The sequence below is a fragment of the Ambystoma mexicanum genome, chromosome 6q (assembly GCF_040938575.1).
Source record: "Ambystoma mexicanum isolate Mex_15411 chromosome 6q, UKY_AmexF1_1, whole genome shotgun sequence".
Lineage (NCBI taxonomy): Eukaryota > Metazoa > Chordata > Amphibia > Caudata > Ambystomatidae > Ambystoma > Ambystoma mexicanum.
In genome coordinates this window covers 1,157,128,212-1,157,153,165 of record NC_090937.1, presented here as the reverse complement: position 1 = coordinate 1,157,153,165, position 24,954 = coordinate 1,157,128,212, and the positions used below count along the sequence as shown (strand labels likewise).

Sequence of the window (24,954 nt, the reverse complement as noted above, 5' to 3'; positions counted from 1 at the left end):
AGGATATTTTCTTCTAAGTGTTTTGAAAACAATAAAAGGTGGGTATGTTTTAAACTCCAATAATCATGCCAATGTTTTCCCTAGAGTTAGGAGGGACACCCAATGTACACTATGTCAATAGTGAGATCCCTACTTTTTTGGGGTGTATAAAGTAATTGAGAAGGTAGTTTCTACAACAGTTCAACCAGAATCAGATTCTAATTAAAAAATTACATCAATTTTATTTTAAACACTTTTATTAAAAAAACACAATTACCTCCAGCATAATTAAATACATTCAAATAATACACATAAAAACTATTATAAAACAATAGGATAGTGACGTTTTAATCCCTGTTAATGGAACTCAAAATGACCGTGAGTAGATTAATAGATCGAGAGGCAGGGAGACTCTTTTCCTCTTTGTAGATAACAATATATGTCTAGTTAAATTCAAAATCTCATACAATTAATTATAAAAGATATGGCTCAACATTTTTTTGTTCGCTAAACAAATGTTAAATGTTAAAGGTATTTGTACCGCGCACCGTAACCAACGGAATTGGTCCCCAGGTGCTCTGGCGGATCTCTAAACGATAAGGTGGGATGGGTTAGTAAGGTGAAGAGGGAGTAGGAGGCAGGAGGAGGAGGGAAAGCACCGGGGAGCTGAGAGTGGGAGAGAGAGGGGACAAGGCTGCACTCGGACAGCAAAAATGGAGATCACAGAAAATGGGCCCAAAGCAGTCCCGGGGCCTTTCCACTCACCTGGCCTGGATGTTGAGAGTGGCAAGGCAGCGAGGTGGCCGGTGGCTAGGCCTGCACTCGTCTTGCTGGCAATAGCCAATCACGGTGGGGGTGGCCTGGATGTTGAGAATGTTCAAATGTTGAACATTCTTCAGGAAGAATATTGTTGGTCATGTTGATTATCACGAAGATTAGACTGTCCTCCTTTACAGCTATCTCAGCTATGATTCGTGTGAACTGTTGATAGAAAAAACACACAATAGTGTGAGCTATAAATGCTCAGTTTTCTATTGGCAGTCATAAGACTATAACACTAGTATCAGATCAAGATTTACCTGATAAAATATGTGAATACGGTCGTTAGGGTAGATTCCAAATCAATAGAAGACTCTTCTGGATGGCTTGTAACGTTTCCACGCCAGCACTAGCATCTAAAGGATACATATTAATGTGTATAAGACTGTTTGTTCAGTTTAAACTCTCACCTTCTGTCCTCTCTCTTGTGGCACTTTGCTATTATGATTGCCGCTTACCTGTGTAGTGTCAGATAGCGCCAGCGTTTCTGTCGGCAGTTGTTGGATTTCTTTGGTTTATTTTCTTACCGTTGGAAAGTATCTCTTCCAAATCTACTTAAGAAGACATGTATTTAGGTATATTCCCGGTAATCCCACGAGTCTCTAGGGAGCAATAAATGTAGACTGTGTAAGTTATGCATACTATGTTGTATGCTGTTTTAAAAAAATAAACGGCATAGTTAATGCTGAGATTAATAAGAAGAGTCTTGTTAGTATCGCTTAATGTGTTTCTTAATGATGTAACTTTAATTTACGTTGTCCAATGCATCTTGTAAATAGCAGAAAGGGCTTAGCCCTATGTATATACCGGCATTCAAGAGACGTTGCGGATACATACATGTCAAAGTTAAAAAATATTCACCAACATTTACCTTTGGTATTCTCAAATTTATAAAGGAAGTCTCCAAGGATTGGAACAAAAAGGAAAAAACCGAAATTGATGCCTTTTGGCAAGGATTGGCGACTACCTTTATCAATTTGAGAGGAAGGACAGGAAGCATCCAGGTGGATGTTAAAGTCTCCAAGAAGGAGGAGTTGAGTGGTCGAAACCAGGAGGGAAGAGGATAGGTCCGCCCACTCAGAGAGGATGGAGGAGGTCTAACCAGGTGGCCGATAGATATGAGAGAGAGAGAGAGACATCACCTTCTGTGGTTCAAGACCAGGCATCAAAGGCCTCGATAGCCAGGTGGATGGTCGCGGCCATTCAGGAGGCCTACCCGGCTCAGCAAAGTGAGGTGCCAGCAAATCTTGACGCTCATGTAGTCAGGGACAAAGCAATGGCAGTTGCCTTCTAGGGGTATGTGCCATGGCAAACGATCAGCAGAGCGGCTACCTGGGCTACCACATTAGCATTTGGCCAACACTATTGTCTAGTGGCAGTGCACGATCGGACACAGCCTTTGGGCAAGCGGTCCCGAGGATCCTGTTCTCTTAAAGGTCTTCAACTTCTCACCTCCATGGGGCTTCAATCAGTGCTAATTGCCATACATATATAGGAAAGGGGACGGGGCGTAGGAGCAATTATAAGTTACTCACTGTAGTGACTAATGTACTCCTAGTCCATAGTCCCCTTTCCTCCATACGTCCCACCATCCTTCCCCCTTAATAAGCAACGTTGTTGGGCAGTTTAATCTAGCCGAGCGCCAAAGGGGAATAAGGTGTGGTGCTGGAGGGCAGAGTCAAGAGAGCATGCAACTAAATTTAAAGTGGAAAGATATTTTTTTCTGGTGGAAAAGATTCAGTTCCTGTCCTAAGCGAGGGACCAAAACCAGGATGGAGGGAAGGGGACTATGGACTAGGAGTACATTAGTCACTACATTGAGTAACTTATAATGTATCTTCAGATCATATTCAAAACACTAGAACACTATTTGTGACCGTTTTTAGAGGAAAACCACCTGCACACATCTATAATAAATGCTAACCATAAGTTGAACTATTAGAATGCACCCAATCAAGCAGTGGGTGATGGTGTGAGTAAGAACCCCTTGCCCCAGGGGCCCTCTGTAAATTAGCACAAAGAAAGCACAATCACACGGCACTATGAAAATACAAAGCGTGTATTTTGATGCATGCAACTTACGAGCTTGCACCAGCTTTACAAAGCTTCAACAAGTCATATCTTCCGCACTAACAACATTCAGTTGTTTGCGAGATCAGCCCATGAATAAGACAGAGGTCGAAACACGTGTCGGGCTTTGGGCTATGTAGCGAAGATTAATATCTCATCAAAATACATGCTGTTTTCATAGCACAGTGTGATTGTGTTTTCTTTGTGCATATTCAAAACACACCTCTTCTTGGGATTGGTTGTAGTAGGTCCTGACGTTGATGCATGGTTTAAACATTACCATTGAAAACATAATTTTTTGTTAGCAATAACTGGCCTAAAATCTTTAATTTTAAGTATGATTGCACATGTTCTCGCTGACGTATTTTAACAAATAGAGGAAGGTCTGCTTAACCATCATTTTCCTTGAACTATAACCACCTTAATCTAATGTATGTGGTCACATACAATCATTGATGACCTGGACAAATACTTAACCATCAGAACATGGCCTTGTGCCCTGTTTACTACCACCAAAGGACTAATCCCCTCTAAAGATTTTAATACAAAGGGCCAGATAACATCTTTTCTCTTGAAAGCACTGTGAACCTTGCCCTGCTCGTACGACCTTATTACTAGGTACACAATTCTCTTTCCCGTCAAGAATTTAACAACTAATCATTGTAAGAAAAACACTGCCCTGTATGAGTTTGTGTTCGTGTTCTATTTATAGTTTTAATATTGCATCTTCCTACGTGATTCATATGGATTTGTGACATCATCCCAGTTTTGCTGTCATCCTCAATATGGTGTGTGCAACATAAATTCCTCGCAATAAAGGGGGACCCCCCCTTGACCACCACCACACTATTATGACTTAATTTTCCTTTATCGTTAGTTGACACATTTGTTGCTTTTTCATCCATACACCTGATATGTGATCAGTTTATGTACTCTATTTTTGTAACCCTATCTCTTTTGCATGCAAGCCTTGTGCAACATTCTGTGCCATGGTGGCTTTATAGAAGTCATTGCTTACGTTTGCGTTGGGCGATTGAGCAACAGTCTGATCTGCAAATAACCAAAGCAGAATTAGCGCTTTCCTTTTTCATACGAATGGAAACAATCTTCAGGCTTGCTTTTTGAAGTAGAGGGGGTGATATTCCAGGAATTCTAAGGAGTTGCAAGGAACTAGACTTATTTAGTTAGTCACATTATACACTCCATTAGTAGAACACAGGATTGACACCCAACATACAACTTTGGGAATTGTAAATGTGTATATTCAGACCCATTCCTCCCAACAATGTTGGTCTTTGATCCAAAAATAACCTTCTAGAGAGAATGCCTTACTTATTTTTGTTTCGCTGATGATTATTATGTGTAAAACCTATGTATGAATGTGGGAAGGTGATTTATAAAGTGCCTACAGAGCGCTGGGCAAGAACGTCATTTGGAGGTTGCCTGAGGTCAATCTATGACGCCTGATGTCTCCATTTCTACCCCTGTGGTCTCCCTGGCTAAACCTAAAAAAAAATCTTAAACAAAATATAGGTCTTTTTTTTATTTTATTATTACAAAAACTGCAGCTCCTGGGCTGTAGCCAGAACCATGTGTATCTTTGTTTCTGGAGTGGCTAGCTTTCTTGTTCAGGCCTCCTTAAAAAAGAAGAGTGGGTTCAACGAGTGTAACACTTTGAGCAGTGAAAAGTCGGGTTGGGACAATAGAACTGTGGGACTATCGCGCTTCCAGGAGAATTCTTGTGTTTTCCTGCTGCACGTGTATTGGTCGGGAAAGGACACTGCCCCTCTGGCCTCGGTTGAGAATTTCAAAGTTTGGCATGAGACCAGCCACAATTGCTCTAGACGCTCCAAAATGTCAGGAGAGAAGTTCTCTCAATTAGGCTCATGAGATCTAGGTTGGTGTTATTCATACGTGATTTATTAGGATTTGCCGACACATGTTTCGACCTTAGAGGTCTTTCTCAAGGCTTATCATAGGAATTACAGTTAAAGACAGTTAAAGCATGTATCCACCCCTAAGTGTGTCATCCCAGCAGTGTGCACAATGTCCGGTGTGATACATGTGTTAGTTACAACAATACAACAGGGTGAATTGGTGTCAATGATAGAGTGGGGATGTAGAGATGGTGACATGTAAAATGACAGGGCATACAGAGAGGGGGATGAAGGGCAGAGTTAATATTGGGTAGCATAGCGAAAGAATGCCACTAGGTTTCTTACCAGGATGGATGTAGACCACTTGTGTTATGTCTTGAAGTCAGAAGGGAGAGGCCTCTGTGGTAATATCTGGTGCGTAATCCACGGTTCTGGTGGACCCTGCGAGGGATAAAAGGTTATCTCAATTACCCATCATGCACGCAGGTGGTGATGTTGCAGCTTTATGTGGTAATGGGTGGGTGGCCCCATGCTGTTTGGGAAAAAGGGAGTGAATTAATCGCTGTGCTGGAGGTGGGTCATCACATGAGCGACCTGGTGCCTCGTAGTGACCGTCCAGAACATGGAGCCTTATTTAAGGTGGAGCGTCGAGGTGAGCGGATACCTAGGTGGTGTGGAACCTGAATGGTGAGAGCATACGTCCAGAAGCCCTTGAGGATGGCAGGGCGTCTGGTTCGGGCAGACGGTGGTGGATCAAGCAGTGCACACGTAATGAAAGTGGGGGAGGAGTTTTACGACACGGTGCATGTGAGGGCAATGCCCAGTGTGGTGCAAATTCAGGCAGCGTATAATGTAATATAAATATATATATATATCTATCCACAAAACTCTGCACTGACTTTTCAGCGCAGTCCTGAGCTGCACTCCCGGAGTAGAATACCACTGTAGAGTCACGCACAGACGTGCTTCACAAATCTTGCAACAGCCAAATTAGATTTAAAATGTCTTCTTTATTACAAAATTAGTTAAAAAAGGTTTTCCGTGTGGACACTTCCAGCCCTTGCCCAGCCAAAAGGAAAGTCTCACACCAATGACGCGTTTCGCTACTGCTCGTATCTTGGTCACATGATTTCCTCTAACAAACAATTCCCCATTTAAACAGTTTTTTTGCTCTGAATGGTAATGGCAATTATAATGGGACTGGGACCACTATTGCAATGCTCATGCTTACTGTCTGCATGCCGCCCGCCATTACAGAGTGGTTTCCTTGTTGACCATAGTTAATGTAATGAGTGATTTAACAACCTCCATGGCTCTCAGATTGACATAGGTGTATACGCACTGGGCTCCCTTTCGTGTTTAATACATTAAGGGATAAAAGGTATCATGCCTTAATAGCATTACAGTACTAGATTAATTGTCACAAAACATATGCATATTGTACCGATTAGTTAGTTCTATCTTTCAACTATGTAAAGCCCCAATAAAGTGCGTAGTGCTAAATAATTGAATGCCCACAAAAGTGCAAAATGCCAATCGCTACCATAAAGTGCATAGTGCATTGGTGTCTGGATGCCTGTAATGATCCTTATATATTATATCATCACTTCGTCAATTGCCAAATGCAAAATGAGGGACTCCCACATATCCAGTTGACAGACATCTGAACTTCCTATGTTTTGACAATAAAGTGCACAGTGCATTATTACTATACTGGGCTCTTAACCCCATTGTTTACAAACGCTATAATGTCAATCATATTAAAAGGATCAATACCTATGCAATATTAGGGGGGCAGACTATCAAGGATCCCAGATCAATGTGTAGGTTTAAAAGGGAATTAGATGTTTGCTCAGAAATAATCTCCCATTGTCAATCAATGGGAATAGTCAAAATGTAAGCAATGTTAAAACTCAGAAAGAGCATGGCATACACAGGGTTAAGAAACAACGGATATCTTTAGCTTTCCACACAGGCATTGAATTAATTCCATATCTCATTCACCCAGGAATGTATAAAGTTCCTCGTCTATATTGTGTCCTTACGGGAACTTGCTCTCAAAATCTATAATACATCAAGTCTCCCGTTGTCTCAACAGCTTTTCCCTTCTCCTCCCCTTGGTCCATTGTTAACTTGTTGTAAACCCATAAATGAGAAATCACATAACTTCCCTTCATGTTTCTCCCAGAAATGTTTCACTATAGGGTATGCATAATCATGATTCTTGATGGCTCTGATATGTTGTTGTATGTGTATCTTTAGTTTGCACTTGGTACTCCCTATGTACCATTTGTTGCAAGTGTATTTCAGTGCATAAACAATGTACTCTGAATCACACATGATTCTGTCCATGATGGTGATATCTTTTTCCAGTTTTGGATTTCGATATATGGTGCACTCCTCCGCAAACACACATCTTACATTTTCTGCATTTGTAGAAACCCTTCTTTCTGGGATTTAACCAAGTAGGTTGAGGTGAAGTCATTTCGGGTGGCATGAAGCTGCTGACTAACTTGTCTTTAATGGAATTGCACTTACGAAATGAGAAATTCGGGTAGTTACCCAATGTTTGTCTCAGATCTGTGTCCACACCCAATGAGTTCCAATGTTTCCGTATAATGCTTTTGATACTTTTAGCCAATTGTCCATACGTCAGTATCAGGCGAGTTGCAGCCTCTTTCTCTGTACTCAGTGTCCTATTAGAGCGATCCAATAACAAAGTTGACCTCTCACATTGACGTGCTTTTAGATATGCTCTCTGAATGACTTGTTTAGGGTAACATTGTTTTTTGAACCCCCATGCTGTAATTTTACTTTCTTCGTCATAGGAACTGAGTTCGGAAGAATTCCTCCGTAGGCGTATAAACTCGCCGTATGGAATGCTCCAGATTAGATTTTGGCAGTGCGCACTGTTGGCATGTAACAGAGCATTTACTCCCGTTGGTTTCCGAAACAGTTTAGTTTTAATCTTCCCATCTTCTATGAGGACTGTGACGTCCAGGAAGACTACTTCTTTGGAACGGTGGGTCTCAATGAATTTGAGGTTGAATTCATTAATATTTTATTGTTTCACATAGTCCATCAATTCTTTGGAAGTGCCCTTCCAAATGATGAATAAATCATCAATGTTGCGTTGCCACATGACCACTTTGTTTATGAACCTTTCATTTCCATGTTTCCATGCCTCATATTTCTCCCAGTAACCCATTGTAAGGTTTGCATAAGACGGGGCGAAGGTGGTACCCATCGCAGTACCCTGTTTCTGTCTGTAGTACTTTTGATTGAATAAAATACATTGTTCGTCAAACACAAATGAATTATTGCTACAATCATTTCAGAATGTCTGCTATAATTTAATGACCTGGTATTCAAGTAGTAGGTACACGCCTTCATTCCTTTTTCATGTGTTATAGACGTATGCAGGGAAACCACGTCCATTGTTGCCAAAAGAAAATCTGACTCACAAGGCAGTTCATTGATCTTAGACAAAAAGTCCTTTGTATCCCTTACATACGAAGGTAATGTTGAAACAAAGGGAAACAAAGATTCGTAAATATATTTTGACATATTTTCTAGCAGTGACCCAGTGAGTGTAACAATGAGTCTACCTGGTGGCTTGGAAATGCATTTATGTATTTTGGGGAGGAAATATATCGGTGTTGTGGAGTGTGATTTGTAGAGAAATTTGACATCATGATCCTCCAGCATTCCTTTTTCTGACCGTTCACTGAGAAAATTTTGTACTTTCACTTCCAAATTCTTCATAGGATTTTCGATTAACTTTTCATAACAGGTTTTGTCATTGAGTTGCCTGTTGGCCTCCTGCACACATTGATCTCTGTTCATTAGTACAATATTGCGGCCTTTATCCAAAGCCTTGATAATGCAATTAATTAAAAGGTTCAGTTCTTTGAGGGCTTTTGTATATTCTTACCTAAATTCGATTTATACCTTTTCGCTTCTTTGGGTCTCATCTTCTGCAGGTCTTCGATAACCAGGCTCTGAAATGTCTCTATTGAACTTCCTGTTAGAATAGGTGGTATGAATTTGGATTTTGTTTTTAGCTTGGTGGTCTTATACCACTCCATATTGATGTCCAATTCATCCAAATCAATCTCGATCATGTCAGAGGTTCCGTCTCCCCCTTCTTGGAGGAACATGAGAGTAGACAGAGTATCTAAGTCTTGCTTGGTCATCTCAGTCCTTCCCCCTTGGATGGTTTTCTGTTTTTCTTTCATGGGATTGGTTGCAAAAAATGTACGTAGTCTGATCTTCCGAATATATTGGTCAAAATCTATCCTGGTTTGTGGATAGTTGAATTCTGGCGCTGGGCAGAAATTAAGGCCCAAACGCAACACTGAACGTTGTGACTCAGTTAAGACCTGTTTAGACAGGTTGACGATTGACATTGACAAACTTGCCTCTATGGTTGTTTCCTTTAATTCCCAGAGGGCAGTGATCTCCCTGAGGTGTTCTTTGTCGGTTTGTTGGCCCCTCTGCCCCCTCCTCGTTTTTGTCTTCCTCCTCGTCCTTCTCCCCGTGTATTGTTTCCTCCAGTCTGCTTGCTCGTCCTCCCATCTTGACAAAGCAAGCGCATCTCTTCTAAAATATTTTGCCGAACTGGTGGTTTTTCATTTTCGGTGACCTCTGACTCTGAGGCTGTAGAATCTTCATTGGGAGTTCCAGCTCTGTTACCTATAAATGTGCTCGCTGTAAATTGTGCAATCATGTGTCTAAGGTCCCCTTTCAGAGTGTGAATGGCCAATGCTGGAAATATAAACATAGGATTTCCTGTACCACGAAATATGTAGTTTATGTGATTACATGTGCTTGTGGCCTTCATTATATAGGCTCGACAATAGGTCCTTTAAAGATGCGGATTCTCCAACATTACAGAGCCATCAAAAATGGAGATCTAACATACCCTCTCACTAGCCACTTTCAAGAAAAGCATAATGGCGATGTGAAATCTCTATCCTTTACGGGGTTGGCCTATATATCACCCAGTAAAAGATTAGGTAACTGAGAATTGAAATTGAGGCAATTAGAAGCGACACTCATTTGCAAGTTCGACACCTTGAGACCGAAAGGCTTGAACATAGATGTTGAACTATGTGTTCTTGCAAACATGAGCTTCTCGATAATATGAGGGTTGTCCACACACTTGAATTAAGACATGTATTTTGCTGAGATCTCTGCATACCATCTTCATAAGGGCATGATTGAAGTATTTGTTGATATCCATTAAGAGTTCTAAATTTGCTATTTGCACATATGGTTAGGGGTAATTTGAAATACAGGATGATCCTTAGGCAATCATTTTATATCTGTATGAACTGTACTGTATTATTGACATAGGAATTGCTATTTGCACATTGGGAGGAGTGAGAGTTAGACATCTCCACACTGCTATGTATCGAGCTGCTGATTGATTTATTTAGTGAGGCTGCTATCCTTTTGCACTTTATTATTGACATAGGAACTGCTATTTGCACTATGGAGTTGGACATTTGAAATACAGGATGACCCTTAGGCATTCACTTTATATCTGTATGAACTGTATTGTATTATTGACATAGGAATTGCTATTTGCACATTGGGAGAAGTGAGAGTTGGACATCTCCACACTGCTATGCATTGAGCTGCTGATTGATTTATTTAATGAGGCTGCTCTTCTTTTGCACTTTATTATTGACAGAGGAAGTATTTGCACAATGGAGTAACAGTTGGACATTTCAGTGTTGTTATGGATCCTATCTCTGTGTATTTATTGCATTGGGCTGCTATCCTTTTGGATTGTATTATTGATTTAGGAACTGCTATTTGCACATTGGGAGGAGTTACATGATGAAACATTTTTATCCTTTTTCCTGACTCCGGGTCCACCCGTGCATCTATTTAGCAATAGGGCACTTGCCTGTTTGAACAATGCCTACTGGAGGTACACTCTCCAATAACAGGGCACTTGCCTATTGACGATTTGGCTGCGGCCGTTGTGCTCGTAGTCCTTGGCTTGCAAACACTGGCCCTATGTGGGGGCGTATGTCTGAGAGCGGCCATCTGAGCTGGTTTCAGTCATCTAATTATGAACAGGCACACTTGTGCTCATTTGTTACACATCGATTGTAATTTGACTATAATATTTTAAACAAGCAGTTTAGAGTGTCTCCATGGTGTAGTTCACATTGCGGCAGCTAACAAAGGTGTTAAGTGATTTCATTGCGCGTAACTTTTACGCATTTTGCCACCATATATACCTTATCCATAGGACTTTGACCATTCCAATATGGAGGTCACTGCATGTGACAGATTTCACTAATGTTTTCTTATAGCGGTCACATGACCGTTTTTGCACGTGATGTGACACGAGTGGGGACGCTCTGTAACTGCTTTTCTTTTTAAATTCTATGATGTGCATGCCGCATTTGGATTTTATAGGTCTGAGGAAGCCTGAGCACTCAGGCGGAACGCGTGACTATCTTCCACCCGTGGGGTGAGTGTTTTGTTCAACCTTACGGCTGTCACAGGGGCGAATGATTTCACCTCTGTTTTTTGTAATGTGCTGAATTTAGCAATAATAAATATGATATTTTAAATAGCTAGGTCTTGTGTGCTGGAGTACTTTCTACTCATGCCCACTGGGTGGTTTTTTGCAGTGTTATAACCGCGCAGGGGCTTGTGTGTTTTTCTCATATTTACGAATTTGGCTGAATTCGTCACTCCAGCACCAGCCACTTAAGGAGGGAGAACGCCACCTTTTAGCTAAATTGATTTACTCATATATGTATTGGATGTTGTGCGCATAATCAAGTGGCATTAAAATTTGGATCTGCTGGTATTGGCGGGAGAGTCCTAGCGGACCTGCGAGGGAACAGAGACCATTGAGGTGGTGAATGAATTGCAAAGAATTTTGTGAGCTAACGGTATGGGGCGGGGGCAGGCCTACTTACCTTAATGAATGATGGTACAGCTTGTTGATCGCACTGGATACAGTGTTGGTCGCCATTTTGTGTGCACATTTAAATATGGCACAATTTCATGGGTTTGGTGACTTGGCAGGCTGCTATTGGCTGGGGGTGCTAGTGCTAAGAATGGGTCTCCTGCTGGTATGCTAATCCGGGGTGGCTGATGCATAGCCTGCATGAAGATAGTCGCATGGGTTCCTGGGTTCATTATATAGGTGGTTAGATTTAAATCTCCCAAAAGCTATTTTTGGCAGTGCATCCGATTCAGATGATGTGATTAACTCAAAGGTGGTGGTTGAATGAGCACCTAAGTATGCTATTGAAGTGGTGAGAGTTTCACAAATAAATGTATATATCAAGCAGTGCATGGATAAAGGGGGGTAAAGAAGGGACGTAGGCCATGCTGTTGTGCCTAGACTGGGCAGAGGAGTAGGGCTATAGGAACCAGAGGTCAAGGGTTCCTGGAGGTGTACACACTATTGTGAGTAAGAGGACAGGGGATACCAATACCCCTGAGGTGGTTTTGGATATATTCTGGTCAGCATTATGGTTGTCAGTTGGGAACTGGGGGACGAAGAATGTAAGGTAACCAGGGAGGATGCATATGTACAATCTGGATTGTGGTAAAACGTGACAATCTCAATGATGTTAAAACATTTCCTTTGCATGAGTACAGACATAAACATGATATCACGATGCATAGAAAACGGAGTTCACAAAATACATTAAATGTGTGTTATTTGTTGAGGCCATTAGCCACAATTCTGTTTATACATACGAGTCTCGCTTCTTGCTGACGAAGTTGCAGCTCTCTGTCACCGCCTCGGATGTTAGGCGGTACGGTGTTGATTCCTGCAAAGCAGATGTTTCTCTTATCCTCCATCTGGTGTTCAGTTTGCCAGTGTTGAGTGAGGGGATACTTGGTGTCCTGTGAGCTCAATAGGTTGAGGCGCTCTCTGACTCATGTGTGCAGCTCCCTGATTGTGCTGCCTATGTATTTGAACCCACAGACAATGACGTACACCACAAATGTTGAGCCACAGTTAATACATTTTTTGATTATGTGTTGGTTGGTAACGCCAAAATCAATCATGTTGCTGGACTGGACATAGGGACACATGGTGCAGGTCCCACATTTGTGAAATCCATTATCTCTGGTGGACTCAGACCAGTTTGCTGGTGTTGTTGGTACCATGAATCAGGCGCTTAGCATGCTCTTGAGCGTAGATGAATTTTTGAAGGAAAATAATGGTACCTCCGGGACCCATGCTTCTATCTCTGGGTCTACCTGAAAAATATGCCAATGTCTCTTGATAGATTCTTATAGCTCATGACTGTCATGGCTGTATTTGGTGACAAATCTAGTCATACTACCGTCAGAACCTATAGTTCTGACCTTTGGTGTCAAGATGGTAACTCTGTCAGTAACTTTGTTTTCACGTTCTGCTTTCGATTTGATCTCTGATGGATAACTTCTGGACAGGAATCTTTGTCTTTGTGTGAACAAATCACATGAATTCTCCTTTGGGGATATTGTGAATAACACTCTTTCTGTGTCAGCTGCTTGTGTGCAGTACAGAGCTCACTTCCGTGGGCTTACGGAAAGTCTTGGTATTCAGTTGTCCTTCAATAATGTCTATCCGAATATCCAGAAAGGTCATTGTCATACGACTCCATTTGTAAGTACGGTGGATGCCAAAGGTGCTTGAGTTAAGGTGTGTGTTGAACTCATTCAGTTCTTCTGTACCTGACCAAATTAAGATGACATTGTCGATGCAACGGTACCACTTGATGATGATGATGATATTGTATTTATCATTGGATAGAGCATGTTTTTTTTCAAAACTATTCTTAAAGAGGTTAGCTACAGCTGGTGCGTATGTGGCACCCATCGGTACCCCTTTCTTTTGTCTGTAGTATGTTCCATTGAACAGCAACACATTGTTGGTGAGCGAAATGAATAGTAGTTCTTTCCACATTTCTAGATGGGAAAAGGAGGACATGGACTCATTGACGTAGGTGAAATCGATCACCTCTAGAGGTAGTTTGTGATTGATTGAAGTGTAAAGAGCTTGTACGTCCATGGTTACAAGAATGTATTGATGTTGCCAGTCCAAGTCTTGTAAGATTTGGAAAATCTGCATTGTGTCCCATATATACACGTGGGCAGCCTGGTGACATTTTTATGAATGATAGTGTTAATGTACTGGGCTATGGGTTCCGTGACCCATCCCATTGCAATTACAATGGGCCTCCATTCCGGGATAAGGTTGTACTAATTGTGCACTTTTGGCAAAAAGTATATGGTAGGCATATGGGGGTGGTTGACCTCCAAGAAGGGGGCTTCTTCATCACTGAGGAAACCCAATCTGTGCCATTTATCAGTGATTATTTTCACCTTGCTATTAATGGTTTTGATGGGATTGGTTAGTAATGGTTCATAGCATTCCGTTGAACCTAAATGATTGTGTGCCATTTTCATATAGTCCACTTTGTCCATGATAAGGATATTTCCACCCTTGTCAACTTCCTTGATAATGATTTGATCCTCATTCTTAAGTTTGTCAGGTGTTTTCCTTTCCATGTTGTTTAGGTTCTGATGTATAGATTTTCTTCTACTTTTCACTGTATCCTCCATTCTGAACAGGCCCATTGTGACCGCTTTTTGGAATATATCAATCTTGTTGTCTCACTTAAAGTTGGGAATAAATCAGCACTTCTTTCTTAGTTCCTTGGTGGTTATCGATTGTTCCTCAATTTGCAGATGGTTTCATAATTCTTGCTCAGAAATAGTCTTGTTCTCCACCTCTTCATCTAGGTTGACAAGTAGGTGAGTGTGATGCAGTTCTTGGATCGTAATTTCACTCAGCGTTGGTATGGTCTTGGTTGGTCTCCTCCAGGGTATCTGTTTTGCAAAAAAACGTTCTTAGTCTCAGTTTTCATGTATATTTGAATAGGTCAATGTGCGCATCTGTGTACTTTATACTGCTCGTGGGAGGGAAAGAGAGCCCTTTGTTAAGCATCTTCTCCTATGCCGCTTTGAGAACATACTTGGATAAGTTAAGTACTAAACTTGTGATCTCGGTTCTTGTTTTTGTTTCTGGAATCTTGATCTTGTTAATCCTGGCTCACCATCTGAGCTGGGGTTTGGGTAAACCACCCCTCTTTCCTCTGTTCTCCCTCTCTGAATTGGTATATTTTTGTCTACGAGATCCTGAAAATGGACGTGTTTATATGTATATATAGGGGTTTTCCGATAGCATTTCTTGAATCTGTTCTAAAAAAGAAGTTCCTGGTAATGGTACTTCAGTTGCTATTACATTTTCACTGGTTCCTTGGTTTAAAGTGCTCAGGGTCTCTGCTTCGCTGTCAATATCCGAACTGGCAGGAGAGGCATTGGGTGTGCTTTCTCTGGAGGTGTTTTTATTCATACCATCAACTTAGGGCTGGAAAGTGAAAACCTGGTCTTCCCTGTAGTCCTTCTCGTCTCTTGAGAATGTCCTTGATTTCCTTAGTTTCACCTCATACTGGTGTTCCTTTAATATTTCGTACATGGTCTGATACTTTTTCTCTTTTGTGGTTGATGCAGCCGGGTGTTTTTCAATTGCCTTTTTCAGAATATCAATGTCAGTGACTATTCTCTGATGTTCTCTTTCGGCATGCTCTGAGTAGTTCCAACATTACTGAGTCTTTGACTAGATTATCCTGCCATTTCTGGGCCAGGTCTGCATCTTTAGGGTTTTCGAAATCTGGAAATATTAGTATCTGGAGACCTCTTGAGATCTTTTCCCAAATGTGTTCATTTCTTTAGTGCAGATTCTCTCTAATTTGAGGAATTTCTGTCTTAGGTTTGCAGGTGTGTTACTCCTTGGTCAGAATGCATGTTCGGTCGACCCCATAGGGGTAAACGGTAGTTTAAAGGAATAGTTCGGTCCCTATGGGTCGGCCATGTGTTTTTAAGCCTAAGTCGCATGATTTTAGAAAGGTTTCCTATGGACCTTACCCGAGTTTTCGTCCATTAAACGCACGCGAAAACAGGCACCAGGGCGCTGCCATTTTGTGATAATCCTATCACTTGCCCCATCGCCCTGGCTGACCTGCTTTTGCGGCACTAAATCATATCCCCCGCCCCTGAGCCTGTCATCAGCAGACGCGTACCGCCCATTTCACAACGCCAAAGCATGTCTCGTGTCAACAATCGCTGCGCTTGAGCTAATGACGTGTCGCAATGGAAATGGCAGGAAGCCTCTTTACTCAATAAGTATAAACAGACCATTTCACAACACACAGCAGCAGATTTTCGATTCCATTCCTCTATCTGTGTTACTTTGAGTATTCTGTGACTCGTTTCTGTGCTCTGGTCAGCTACCTTTGCCGCTTGTAGCCCGTGTGAACACCTGTACCATCGCTATAAATTGTTTTAGTTTGTTTACCACACAGTGGCTACAATAATGCCCTACATGTACGAGCCCGAGAATACCGAGGAGGAACTACTGGAAAGAGAAACACGCGAAAACGATGGGGCTTCGGACGGCAGTTGGCAGGGCGAATCAACGGATGAAGACACTGGACCTAGTCGCATGGACGGTGTTTCCACCTGGTGCACATGCAATCGGTGCGAGCTAATGCCAACCGAGGAGGAGAACTGCTGCTGCTGTGAAAACTCAGGATGCGTGGCCTACATCTCGGAAGGCGAGCCACGATCGCAATGCATCACCGAGCTGCCAGACTTCAGGGCAGCCTGCCTCACACGGTGCGTGTTGAGGATAATGTTGGTGCTTATGCACGAACTTCGCGCAACTGTTCGTCCTCGTAATCCAAGTAACGAGTAAGTATACTCTGCTTGTGATGCCACTCCTATTTCATGGTCTTCTACTATATCCAAAATTACATATACATATCATGTTAACGCATGAAAGTCCTTCAATAGTGTGCAGTCTCTAGATAGCATTTGTCCAAGCAGAATGCCATTAGTTACAAGAATTGTCATTGACAACAAAAGTTTAATAAACTTATCTTGTTCATTTAAAAACAGTTTGTATCATTCTTTTTCACAGGTGGTACCGGCTGGTGGCCTATCGTTCCTTTAAATGGTGGCTTCACGGGAGGCTTGGACACCGCGTTTGAAGAGTAATACCCGCCTGTGCCGTTCGTGCCATAAGAGAAACTTTCCCGAGTGACGGCGGTCAGTACAGGGGATTTTCCCTCGCTGTGCTGCAACCTGACCTGTACAATGTGTAAAGTCTTGTATTTTTGTGCCATCAAAATAAGATACAAAATAAAACAGCACATATATTTCGACAATGGTTGTTTCGATTTTTTAAATGAATGAAGTGTGTCTCCATTCAAGGATGGACGTCAGACATCTGTGCACCCGAATGGGTGAAGGTCAGGTCGCTTGAAGCGAGGTGGTCACTATCTAAGCTAACATAATATATTCTCAATAATGCATGCACTAAATAACACTTGTTCAAAGTCTTTCAGTAGGTTATGTCTCTATAAAAGTCACACATATCTCTATACTATTAATTAACATTGGATTATACAGGCCTTAGGTTAAGGGTCTTGACCACTATAATACACTGGTTGAAGTGTGGGTCTGTGCTCACAAGAATCTCCGGTATGTGTCATTTGTTATTGATAGGCAACGATATACTGTGGTAGGGGTCTAATGTTAGTTGGGGATCTGCTAGGTGGGCATCATGGCGTGGTCAGTGGTCTGGCACATGAAGAAAATATCTTGCAGGGACACAGGGTCAGAATGGCAGCAAGTTTCCACTGGCGAGGGTGCGTGGGCAAGGATACGTTTGTGGAGATGAACGAGCTATGTGCTTAGTTCAGGCTGGTTCACATGCAGGACAGTGATCTCAGAGGAAGAGTGATGTGTTACATTTATTAGCTGTTGTAAATACCTCCGGAGTTTTCCAGTCAGAGTGGAAACGAGGGTGGGGGCCATGTGCTCTGCGCGCTGTACTATCGCAGTGAGGCCTGGTCACCAAGATGGAGTCGAAAGGGGGTACACAAATGGATGCCCCGTGTCCTGCTCAGTGGTCCCATCTACGCGATTGTCAACCAAAGTTAACATCACATAAGGGCAAGGGCGAGCCCACTACTGGAGGCACTTGGTCCGAGTTTCTACTGAGAAGTAAAGGATGAGAGGGGCCTGATGGCTCCTGGCTCCCACACACTTGCCTGCACGGCCACCGGCCCATCCATCCACCCCCCCACCCCTATCAAAGGCATTTCGCACCCGTGGATGAGCGCTGCCATGGTGTGCTGTCAGGGGCGATAACGGCAAAGGTAGCAAACACCATGTACACTTCAAAAGGTATCCCACGCCAAAGGGGCAATCGCTCACATGGCCTCCTCAGACCCCGTGTCTCCAGGCAGGTCTCCCTTGAGGCAGGCCGCCCCCCTGCAATCCACATAAGTGTGTCTCCATTCAGCAGTCTTCCTGTGCCTTGTCTGCACGCCCACCGGCCCATCCATCCACCCCCTCCCCTATCAAAGGCATTTCGCACCCGTGGATGAGCGCTGCCATCGTGTGCTGTCAGGGGCGATAACGGCCAAGGTGCCAAACACCATGTACACTTCAAAAGGTATCCCACGCCAAAGGGGCAATCGCTCACATGGCCTCCTCAGACCCCGTGTCTCCAGGCAGGCCTCCCCTGAAGCAGGCCGCCCCCCTGCAAACCACATAATACCACGACATACACACGTCATTCATTCACAAACACACCCCTGTTTCTAATACTTTATAAACCACTTGATATGTCTCATGGGAACATCTTTGTGCTTTGCAAGTCAACTCCTGAATGTTCTACCTGAGAAGCACTGAGATCTATGCTAATCTGCTCGTCGTCGTGCCATCTATGACCGCTTCGAGCAAACTCGTCAGTGTGCTACCTGTGGCAATCTACCTGTTCTCCTGCAACATACTGCTCGGCCTGCTGAATCCAACTGTTTGTTGGTCAAGGTAAGACCATGTATCCTAGTCCTATTTCGGTCATTTTTAAATTTCTATCTATTTGCGATTAGAGTACCCAATAGTGCTATGTTCATTTGGCTCATTGCTATTGACTTGAGTTTCAATTGTTATGCTATCGATAGATCTATTTATTTTCATCTGTGACAATTGTCATCGAATTGCATCCTTCGAGGGTCCAGTCTATAATGTAAGCATGTTTCCTTCTCGTGCAAGACAGAACATCCAAGGGACGAGTCACATGTTCAGAGTTTAGTCACATCATTTACAAATTTCTGCAATTTATGCAAACACTAAGCCGCACATGATGAACTGGTATAGTTCCGGCGAGTAAAACAAACTTTGCATTGAACATTGTATGGTTCATTTACTTTTGTATCACATTTTTATTCATCAAGATTGTTTAATAATGTCGATATTTACTTTTCAGAATTTTCAACAATGCCTGCCTGTTCGATTAGCGGTTGCCCTTCGAAGACCCATGCTAAATCTGAAGGCACTACAATGCATGTATTGCCGAAAACTGTTGATCGAATAAGAGAATGGGTCAGACATTGCGGATATCCACTGCATGAGCTTGAAAGTAGAGTCCAACAAGTCTTTGAGGACAAGAGGGGTGATCGATACCACATCTGCAGCCGGCACTTTCCCTCGAACATGTACGCCACATCTTGGGTAACAAAGAAGAATAAACGGCGAACGACACGAAAATTGCTTGCAAACGCTATTCCCACTCTATTCATCCACATTCCGCCACTGGTGAGTCAAGTGTCCGTTTTTAGCTTTAAGCCTTGCGGTAGTGTGTAGGTAGCCGAATGGATTCATTGATATTTTAGGTGTTGTTTCCAATTTGTAATACTTTCGACATTGATATGAGTGTATAGCTTTTTGAATAATGACATTTATCAATATATTATTTTTAGATTTCATAACCTATGACGAAATCTATATATGGGCACAGTGAACTGTGCTATATTGCGCATTTTCAAATGCATTTCTCAAGTATTCTGTCTCCTTACATGGCAATTTTAAATATTGGCATTTCATTATCAAACAATAATTTACCTTTACAACTGCTTGACTATCCCTTGAATCTGAAGCAAGAACATTCTACTTCCGTGACGTGCTCGCAGTTATCAACCACTTCTAGCGCATATCAGGTAATCTAACTTGGCTATTCCGCTACAGACTTGTTTTATGCATGTCAAGTAATAGTTTTTATGTATCGTGTGATTAGTTTACCAATTGTTTGGTTAGTGCTTTCCAATTGATATACACCTTGGTTGTCGTTCCCTGGTGTTTGTTTTCAGTTTTAATTAGTGTTATCCATACTAATGCAAGTACTGTCTTTCAGGGAGATGCTGAAGCATCCACCACATTGACAACAGCCCTAGATGTTCTTCAGCAGCACGAGCTATGCATACTGACAGCACCATCGACCGTGATCATCAGGACTGGAACACTTGTCCTTTGTTCTAAACCATGTTTCATTCGTGGTTAGCCATTGATATGTACCTGTGCGGTCGACCCCAAGTGCGTGTTATGTTTTCAATATTGTAATCCTTACTAATGCAAATACTATGTTTCAGGCAGTTGTTGAAGCGTCAACCCCCGCACTCAATGCGGAGCCTGACATTCAAGTAATTCCATCCAGTGGAAGTGGAAGCGGGACCATGCGGATACGAATCGGCGCAACAGCTTTCGGAAGTGCGCACTACATTTACAACATCCCTAGATATTCTTCAGCAGCACGAGGTATGGATACTGACAGCTCCATCGAGCGTGATCATATAACGTGATTGCATTTTCTATACTTTGTTCCTTATTAACGCAAGTACTGTGTTTCAGGGAGACGATGGAGCTTCCACTACAATCACAACATCCCATTTAGATGATGCAGATGTAAAGAAATCGGAGAAATAAGTTGATTAAATCTGATCATATTTAAATATTCCTTGATTCTTTTAGACAAAGCATCATTTGTGGTTATCTCTTTATATGTACCTGTGCCGTCGACCCCAAGTGTGTGTATGTTTACAATATTGAAAACCATACTAACGCAAGTACTGTGTTTCAGGGAGTTGCTGATGCATCCTCTCCAATACAATCATTCATGGCAGTCCATGCAGGGCCAGAGGTATGGATACTGACAGTTCAATCGAACTAGGTCATCAGAGCTCGAATACTTGTCGTTTGATTGTTCTACACAATGTTTAAATCGTGTTTATCTATTGAGATGTACCTGTGTGTTCGTCCTCGTGTGTTTTATGCTAACAATATTGTGATACATAGTAATGAAAGTACTGTGTTTCAGGGAGTCGGTGGAGCCTCAATCCGTGCTGTTTATGCGGATACAGAAAATATAGTCGTTGCAGCGCAACAGGAAGGGAAGAGATGCGGAAACGAATCAGAGCTACAGGGTGCAGATGTTGAAGGTCGAGTCAAAAAGGTTGCAAAAAAAAGAAACAAAAATAAGATTAGTTACAATCAGTTCATAACTTTAGACATTTTTTTGTGCTGGGGACTATTTTATGTTTTTTTCCAGTCAATTGTACTATACTTTATCTTGTGTTTAAACTGAACATCCCTTTTCCAATCTGTCCTCTAGTTACCCGTGGGTGTACGAACTATACATACACAGACAGTGAAGCGAATGAGAGATGTTGCTTGCCAGACCATTTACACTATGGAGGAACTATTAATTCAGATGCCGCGTGTTGAGACTAGCGATGCTCATGTCCAATGGCCAGAACATGAAATGAATGTGTCCGGAGAATCCAGTAAAGTTGTAATGGACCATTGCTACAGTGCGACTGCAACACCACAAGAAGATGATACTGAATGTATTGAAGATAGCTCTGAAGTAGTCGCAGATCAATTCACACAATCTATACCTGCCAAAAAAATGCCACCCAAAAAGCTGTTGACAATGTTGTGTTCTCCCATCAATGTTGAAGTAACAGATGTTGAAATGACGGAGAATGAACCAGCAGCAGCATTCACCAACGCATCAGAACCTGATATCGGCGATATTTCTTTCAGTGCTGCTGATATGTCCTCAACGATGCAGTCCGAAACAAGTGTGATGCCGGATGACAGTCTAATGAAAGAGGGCAAATACATAGTATTCGACAGTTGTTTGATGGATATTAGAAGTATGCTGAAATGTGGGCATTCCGTCAGAGGGAAAGTATGTCGGAAGCCATTGATTCATGTGACTCATCAACAACAAGGCAGTAACGTCACAATACATGCTGCCTGTAGATTAAATCGTACGTTCTCATGGTCTGCACAACCGATGCTGGGGAAATTGCCAGCAGGCAATCTACTGTGTGCAGCTGCATCACTTTTTAGTGGCTCTAGTTTTAGAAAGTTAGTCTTTCTTTCAGTTTGTGGGACTCCATTTCATTTCTAAAACGCAGTACTACAGATACCAACGTGATTATCTATTTCCGGCCATTAGTGATGCTTGGAAAATTGAACAATTGTCTCTAGCAAGTACATTCAAAGGCAAACGATTCAGGCTAGCCGGGGATGGACAGTGCGACAGCCTTGGATTTTCTGCCAAGTACTGCACCTACCACTTTCAGGACATGGATAGTAAGAAAATTGTGAGTTTGGTGGTCGTGCAGGTGTCCCAATGTAAATCCTCAGTGGCCATGGAGAAACTAGGATTTATAAAATCAGTGGAATATCTACAATCGAGGGGAATGCACATCGACCTCATAGCCACGGACAGACACGTTACAATTGCCAAGACAATGAGAGAGCAGTTCCCACATATTAAACATCAATTTGATGTATGGCATTTTGCTAAATCAATAAGAAAATCTCGGCTGCATGGAAAAAAAAGGTTTGGAAAGTATTTCATAGTGGTCCCAGTCTATCAGCAACCATCTTTGGTGGAGCTCCGAAACTTGTGAAGGGTCAGTGGGAATCCTACTTAAAAAATGGCGGTCACTGATGCACCACTGTACCAACGTTCACCGCTGGACAGAAAACCTACATTTCCACCAATGTGAACATGGCCCTTTGTCCCCAGAGGAGGCACGGAAGAAGAAGTGGTTGGTTCCATCTTTACCCACACACAAAGCCATTGAGAAGATTGTTTTCGATAAAACTCTATCAAGAGATTTGAGGGGGCTGACAGAATTCTGTCACACAGGAGGTTTGGAAGTGTTCCACAATATGTGCCTAAAGTACAGGCCAAAGCGCTTGCATTTCAGCATGCAGGGCATGAAATATAGGACTCTACTTGCGGTCTTGGCCCATAACGAGAATGTGTGCCGTGAACAATTTAGAGCTACAGGTAATGTAGGGATGCTTCGCTACACTACGGCCTTTGCAAAAAAAAGTAAGCAATGGGTGATCAAACCAGTCTGAGGAAATGGAGTTCGACTTTGTTAAAGGCCTTATTGTTGCTGTACCCGAGAAGCACAGATATGGAATTTTGAGCGTTTCTGTGCAGAGCACTGATGCATTGCCACCAAACAGTGCCACTGTGCCATGTCCACCCAAAGAGGAACTCATTGAGAAGTACAAATCCCGGTTTAAATCATTATAATCTGATTGTCTTTTTGTAAAAAAATGGTATTGTACAGTGTGCATACAAAGTATGCAAACCCTAACCCCTACCTTCACCATCCTGGGTGGCGATCAACCTGGGTGTCATCTTTGACTTCTCTCTCTATTCACCTCATATCGCTGACCTTGTCAATATGTGTATGTATATATTTTTGTTGATGTAACTAAGTTTCGCAATCTCATGTAAATGCTGCGCACTGTTAACCGAGGGGAGGCTTGCGTATTGCAAATAATAAAACAAACAATAAATCTCACTTTCAACTCAACTCCTCGGGTACTTTATACTTTCCCTGACCTTCCCCCAAAAAGTCAATATCCCCATAGTTATGGTTCTGTAGGGCTGCAAAGCTCACGGACAACGAGGACAAAATTGGGGGCCTTAGAACGCGCTAAGTGAGCCGTTGCAGATGGGAGAGAAGCCAGTTTGCATTTGCACATTGAGGCCCAGTACATAGATGGATTCGAAAATTCAAGTTCTCACAGATGGCTTTACTACGGGATGTTGCAAAGTAAGAATGTATGCTCATTTCGAGTGAAGGTCAGCGGCTTTCATTTTCAGCTCGCGGCCTGAAGAGGCCCACAACTCGCACTGGCAGTATAAGGTTCTATTGTTTTTTTACCTTGAGAGACAGGGACCATGCCGAAAGGACTTCATTTGAAGGAGGTGGGCAATAACGTAAGAGACGATAAGGCAGAAAATTCAGAAATTAGACCGAGTTTCATGTTAGTTCAGTATACGAAAAATCATTGTCACGAGCACAGTGGGATTTATGGACTGCATTACGCAGAGACACAATGCAAATTGCAAATATAATGTAACTAACTCTTTAGACGCTATTATACCTGTATGAAGAATTAATTAATGAATGAATGAAGAGCAAGTAAAACGTTTGTGGGATCGTCTTTGTACCGGGCACCTGGGCATGCAGGTCCACATTCCACACGCATGTAGACAAACAGTCGTTTCTCATTGTGTTAACCTCAATTTATTTCGTTAGTTTTCGCATTTATTTTAGCGCCGAACATTCTCCATTGCACTATCCTTGCAAGCAAATAGTTTCTGATCGGCCGTAATAAATAAAATGAATAATAGTAATAAAGATCGGCTGGCGAGACTATTTATAATTTTTATGTTTTCAAAACTGGTATATCCTACCCTACTGCTACTGCCACCAGTTTCAGACCCCGGCAGATGGTTTTTTCTACCGCCAGCTGCAGCTTCTCGTGAACAACTGCACCACTTTGACGATCTCATGGGACGATGGCCAAGGGCCCATATGCCCTTACGCGGTACTGGCGGCTAGAAGCAACATATCAACCCTTACGCTGGCCTAGTGCCTAGTTGATGGAACAGCCTTGCGGTTCACTGTGCGACCAAAGTGCTTCTTTTAACAAAAACCAACACCCTGTGTACCATAAAGGAACAGTGCGTGACTCACGATAAACTTTTACAGATTTGCGGATCGAGAGAAAAGAAAAAAAATCACATTCCGATTTAATATGCAAATTGATGAATATTCTATAAACATTTAATGTCAAATAAATGTACCGTGTTGCTGTTTGATTTTAAAGTACAGTTTCATATTCCGAATTGTGGCGTGCTGTGTTGTGTTGTGATTTGATCTGTGTTGGTTTCCGGGTTCTGTGTGAAGTCGCGTAGAAGACGACTGGGCAC

The 24,954-nt window shown here is 42.3% G+C and overlaps 1 protein-coding gene across 1 annotated transcript in view; it reads left to right on the top strand.

Annotated features, from left to right (window-relative positions):
• LIMCH1 (LIM and calponin homology domains 1) overlaps positions 1-24,954 on the top strand; it is a 1,245,196-nt gene that overhangs the window by 786,052 nt on the left and 434,190 nt on the right. The gene's annotated exons all lie outside the window — the stretch shown is intronic.